The sequence below is a fragment of the Eumetopias jubatus genome, unplaced genomic scaffold, assembly GCF_037043125.1.
Source record: "Eumetopias jubatus isolate StellerSeaLion01/CBP00866 unplaced genomic scaffold, mEumJub1_p1.0 scaffold_2, whole genome shotgun sequence".
Taxonomy (NCBI): Eukaryota; Metazoa; Chordata; class Mammalia; order Carnivora; family Otariidae; genus Eumetopias; species Eumetopias jubatus.
This window is the reverse complement of record NW_028274808.1, coordinates 149,157,490-149,163,828: the sequence shown is the minus strand read 5'-3', so window position 1 is coordinate 149,163,828 and position 6,339 is coordinate 149,157,490. Positions and strand designations below refer to the sequence as shown.

Here is a 6,339-nt window from a genome sequence, read left to right as displayed (position 1 = left end):
TCAGGGTGGCTTAACAACAGAACGTCTTTCTGTCAATACTTGCACTATTCCAATCAAACACCAACAGAAAACCATCTTACAGTTTTATAAGATGTTACCGCTGGGGGCTAGGTAAAGGGTACTCGGGATCTTTCTATGTTCTTTCTTAAAACTGCATGTGAGTCTACGATCTCCATATAAAATTTTAATTAAGATATTGTTTCTAGCTCTGTGCATCTATTAAGCACTCATAAACATGTGTTGAATACACATAGAAACCACAGTTATATTAATATAGCGATAAATACAAGTGTGTGGGAGGAGAACACAACTATGAGAACAAAGCAGCGTGATGGAATGACATGGGTTGCAGCCGATTCCACATATAAGTGATTCCAGTTTGGCCAAAAAATATGTACAGGAACAACAGTTGATCCTACGGCTTTTGCACCGTTCTTCTGCTAAGTTTATGCTGCACCCTGAGTAGCCATTCAACAGAACTGTGCTGGTGCCTCATGACATTTTAAAATAGTGCAGATACTAGTGATGCCATGTGTTAGCGGTTTATAGCCATATTCCTGCTCATCTTAAAAGTGTTTTGTCCAAGTGTGAAGGGAAGTCTCTAAACCAAAAGTTGTCAATGGTCTTATTTTAAAACTGTAAAAATAATTTTGAAGTTACTAATATTGAAGATAATTATGAAAAAAAACTAAAGTAGGGGCACCTGGGTGGCTCAGTTGTTAAGCGTCTGCTTCTGGCTCGGGTCATGATCCCAGGGTGCTGGGATCGAGCCCCGCATCAGGCTCCCTGCTCAGCAGGAAGCCTGCTTCTCCCTCTCTCACTCCCCTTACTTGTGTTCCCTCTCTCACTGTGTCTCTCTCTTTCAAATAATAATCTTTAAAAAAAACAGAAACAAAACTAAAGTATATATTGCAAACAAACCAAATACCCATAAATTTAAGATCTAAAAAATATTTGAATCATATGTATTTGTGGGGTTTTTGTTTCCTTACTATTACTTGTTTATATGAATGATAAAAACAAAAGGCCAGATGAAGAGGTACAGAGGGTAAGGTCTGGGAAGATCTCGAGCACAGGAGTTTCTGTCCCCTTGGAGTTTGGGATGTGTCAATATCCTGGCATGTGGATGTGTTCACCAACCCAGAAACTCTCCAAACCCTATAATTTAGGGTTTTGTGGAGGTTCTATAATGTAAGAATGATTGCTTAAAACATTGGTCATTAGTGATTAAATCAATTACTGTCTCTCTCTCTCTCTCTCCCCCCCCCCCCCCCCGGGTGTTTCTGTGTGTTCGGGAGGTGGTGCTGAAAGTTCCAATCCACTGATGATTACATGGCTGGTTCCTCTGGCAACCAGCCCCCATCCAAAAGGTGTCTAGAGTCTTCTCAGCTAGGAGTCATCTCGTTAGCGTACTAAAAGACTCTTTTAGCCTCAGGAGATTTCAAGGTTCTTAGGAGCTCTGTGCCAGGAATTGGGGCAGAGGCCAAAGGAATATTTTTTTTTTTTTATATCACAACTGTAGTCCTATATTAAAACATTTTAAAATTTACCTTTCAAGTTTCCTTTAATCTCTAGATTTTTCCTCCATCCATATTGTTTACTTACAGTTTGTTGGACGAGGGATGCTTGCCCTATAAAATTTCCCAGTCTGGGCTCTGCTGATTGCACAATGATGGTAAAGTTTATCATGGTCTTCTGTCCCTGTATTTCCTGAAAATTTGCAGCTAGATCCAGAAACTGGTTCAGACTTGGGTTAAGTCGTTTTGGCCCAACTACAGGAAACACTTCATAACTAGTTATCTCTCTCTTTGTAATATTAGGCTTTGACGCTTAATGCTTTTATACGTTAAGTTATTGGAGATTGTTAAGTGGTGATTTTCCAATTTATTTAAACTAAGAAGAAACAAAAGAAGTTCACCCATTTCTCCCTACCCCACCCCTCATTAAGTTAGAAAACCAATATACAGAGCACTCTAACTTTTGTAGCATTCAAGTATTTTCAGTTTTTATGAAATTTATGCAGCCATTATGTTCAAATTTTCCTCACTTCATTAACCGTTAGCTATTTTACATACTTTGTCCATATTATTCTGCTCTTTATATCTCTAGCAATTTTTACTGAATGCTAGGTATTGTGAATGATACATTGTGGAGTATCTGGATTTAAAGCAGGAAATTTCTGGGACTCACCTGACTGCCCTGAGTATTCAGTGAGCTCTCCCCATGTCGGCTCATGGAATTCTAACATCTCCCAATTCTGTTTGAGCTCTACAAGTTTTTGAGATTACATTTCCCCAGTAGTTGCTGTTTTTCTGTTTGTAGATTATACACATATACAGCCAAAGATTCCAGATATTTCTCTGGAGATGTATGGAAAATTGTTCCTGAGTACCTTCCTCTTATCCAGTACATCTTCCTGATAATTTCAGCTTTCTCAGCCTCCCCAATAGTCTATCTGTTTCCTCATCTCAGTAAAACTCGTATGTCCTGCTTGTATTTTCTGTTGCCATATTGTGTTCCAGAAATCCCCTCTATACCAAGATCCTGAACAAATGTAAGTCTTACATATTTTTTCTTTTTTCATAAGGGACACATTCCTATAATTCCTAATTTCTGTATCTGAAAATAGTTGTGTCATATATTTTGTTCTCTTTTCTGGTGTTTTACATAAGGTGGTCTAGTCCTATACCAGTATCTCTTTCACCATCAAAGGCAGAAGTCTGGATTCATTTTGAAGGGAGAGCTGACATGATTTGCTCATGGATTGCATGTGAGAGATAAAGAGAAGTCGGGAATGACTATAAGACTTTGACCTTGTTTACTTAGAATGATGAAGTTACCATGAAGGGGATAGGAATCACCTTGGGAGGGGCAGGCTTTTTGTTTGTTTCTATTGTGGGGAGAGGTATGAATACCAAAAACTGAACTTTTAGATTTTGTAGATTTGAGATATCTGTTAGAATCCATATAGATACACTATGTAGGTATATAGATATTTAAGTGTAAATTTCAGGAAAGAAATGTAGACTAGCAAATTAATTTGGGAGTTCTCAAATGTGTAGAGAGGTCAAGGGACTAGAAAACATTCCCCTAGGGATCTAATGTACATAGAAAAAGAGACAAGTAGACCTTAGACCTTTGACCTACTTGAGTCCTCATTAATGGAAAATAAGTTATCAGTTGAATCACTTTTAATGGAAAATGATTTTCCTCTACCTTTTTTTTTTCTTTTGCTATTTAGGCAGTTACATAGTGGTAGAACTTTTTTGTTTGCCAAGAGCACAGTAATGGGGAGAAAGAAATTAAGAGAGGAAAGCCTAGAGGAGACTGAAAAGATTTTAAATAGCTGTTATTGAGACAGTGAGTTCAGATGTGTTATTTTTCTTTTATCACACTCAATTATAAGGGGAATAAGCATTTTGCACTATTTTATTTAATTTTTTGTATGCCAGTCTGTGATTAGTGCGGCACATTAAATAAGAGCTAACCTGGACTGGACTCATACCAGCAGTTAGGTGCTTATTCTAAGTGCTTTGCTATACTATATTTCATTACAACAAGGGGACACTTTTTTTTTTTAAGATTTTATTTATTTATTTGAGAGAGAGAAAGAGAAAGAGAGCACAAGAGGGGGAGAGTCAGAGGGAGAAGCAGACTCCCTGCTGAGCAGGGAACCTGATGTGGGACTCGATCCCCAGACTCCAGAATCATGACCTGAGTCGAAGGCAGTCACTTAACCAGCTGAGCCACCCAGGCACCCCAACAAGAGGACACTTATGAGATGCACCATTATTAGTGAACCACTAAGAAATAAACATTACCCATTAAACTGATGATGGCATATCATCAAATCTACAGTGCATCTCAAGTTTTTAAAATGTTAATAAATAAAAAAATTCAGCTTAGCATTTATACACAATTACACTTTTTTAAAGCTCTGGTCAACTCTCTAAAGGAAGCAGGAGAAAAGATGGAAGAGAAGGAGAAATGTATAAGGCAAACTACGCATGTGTTTGGAATAGCATATGTCATATAGGAGACGCTCAACAAAATTTACTCATTTGCTGAAGAAATGAATGGTTCACCTTTGTATTTCTATCTGACATAAGAGCTTATAAAAGGAGACTTCCTGGGAAAGTTTCAGGTGGGACTAGTTGAGTTATGAATTTAGTAAAAGATAACTCTTGGAATACATCAAGAAAAAATAAAGTTATTCAATTTCATTACATTTGACTCCATATTGATTTCAAGTTACTTCATACTGTGGATAATGTTACTTTTAAGCCACGGACAAAAATGATTTTCTGTTTGGTTCCATCCCAAACTAATGTTAGTATTTGAATAATTGAATTTGAAATTGCTTTCTTTTGTTTACTGAAGCAGTGGTGGTTATATCACACGACTGTAAATCACTTAGGCAGTAATAAAGATGCTTCTACAGTATCATACAAGACCTACAGTATTGTCTGTGCATTTTGTGAGACAAAGGCCATTTAAATATTTTTTAGTTTGTGTGAGATTTTACCTAATTTTAACGCAAATAGTTATTTTTATTACATACTACATACATTTGAGGGTATAAGAATATTTTTCTTGATTGCACAAAATTCACTGCAAAATACATAAATACCGCTCTCTAAGAGCATTTCCACAATGACTGTAAAGTGAATAGAAAGCATTTTTCAAATTTTCAAGTGGAAGTGTAGGGGAAAGCAGGATGAAAGGTGACTGAGATCCAGCGTTTGGTGAGTTGGCAAGGTCACTTAATTAGCAGGTTGCAGAGTTATGGACGGGACCCAGGATTTTCTTGTCTAAAAAAGGCTGCAGATTAGTGTATTCAAGAAGAGGAGAAAGAAAATCTAATTATGGTCTAGATCATTTTATATCAGAAACAACTGTAGAAACTTTTAATTCTTTAAAACTCAATTAGGTGTTGTTGAATCACAGACTTGTACCTCCTAAACAAATGTTAAAAAAAAGAAAAGGAGAAGGAGAGAAGGAGAGAAGGAGAGAAGGAGAGAAGGAGAGAAGGAGAGAAGGAGAGGAGAGAAGGAGAGAAGGAGAGAAGGAGAGAAGGAGAGAAGGAGAGAAGGAGAGAAGGAGAGAAGGAGAGAAGGAGAGAAGGAGAGAAGGAGAGAAGGAGAGAAGGAGAGAAGGAGAGAAGGAGAGAAGGAGAGAAGGAGAGAAGGAGAGAAGGAGAGAAGGAGAGAAGGAGAAGGAGAAGGAGAAGGAGAAGAAGAAGAAGAAGAAGAAGAAGAAGAAGAAGATAGCAGGAAGGGAAGAATGAAGGGGAGTAAATCAGAGGGGGAGACAAACCATGAGAGACTATGGACTCTGAGAAACAAACTGAGGGTTCTAGAGGGAGGGGGTGGGGGGATGGATTAGCCTGGTGATGGGTATTAAAGAGGGCACGTTCTGCATGGAGCGCTGGGTGTTATACGCAAACAATGAATCATGGAACACTACATCAAAAACTAATGATGTAATGTGTGGTGACTAACATAATAAAAAAACACAAAACAAACAAAAAACTCAATTAGGTGTGTGTATGGTCCACTGGTATCCAGTTTTAATACCTACCTGTTCCTGTAAATACCATGTTCCTCCACAACCCCAGCTTCGGCGCTCTTGCTGTTAGCAACGAATTCTTTTTCACATAGAGTCACAAATTGGGAATAAAGTTCTAACCCCTCTTTTCCAGAGTTAGAGTGATACTGCATGTTTCTTCCTTTTACTCTCCCCTCCCAGGGATGGCTTGAGGGATGATAAGAACATTGTCAGGTAGACCTAATACATGCTTGCCATTTCCTTTTCCCTTAATTTCGTATTTAACAATGTACTAACCATTTTGGGAAGAAGTTCTTTATTAGCTCCCTTGCTGAAAAAACACACATAGATCACTAAATCTCTCTGAACCTCTACCACTGGGCCTTGGTGACCCCTTAGCAGGGTTTACTTGCAGCTAGGTGTGCAGACACTGCTGCAGAAGCACCCGGGGCCTGAGGTATCCTGCCACTCTCAGCCAGGTTTCCAACCTGCTGTAATCCAACAGGTTCAGGTCCCATGCTCAAGGCCATTTAAGTTTTTACCCATGATAATTTACATGTAATGAATGGAAGAATTATATTTTGAGTACAATTTCTGGTAGTTAATGACTGAATGTGTTTCCCCAAAATTCACATATTGAAGTCCCAACTCCCAATGTGATGGTATTTGGAGGTGGGGCCTTTGGAAGGCAATAAAGCTCAGATGAGGTCATGAGGGTACAGTCCTCATGATGGAATTAGTGCCCACATAAGAAGAGACTAGAGAGTCTACACTCTTTCTTCTCTTTTCTAC

At 38.4% G+C, this 6,339-nt stretch overlaps 1 pseudogene; it reads right to left on the bottom strand.

Annotated features, from left to right (window-relative positions):
• Positions 1-5,474: 5,474 nt before the first annotated feature.
• On the bottom strand, positions 5,475-6,065 carry LOC114206689 (D-aminoacyl-tRNA deacylase 2 pseudogene; annotated as a pseudogene).
• Between the last annotated feature and the right edge of the window lie 274 nt (positions 6,066-6,339).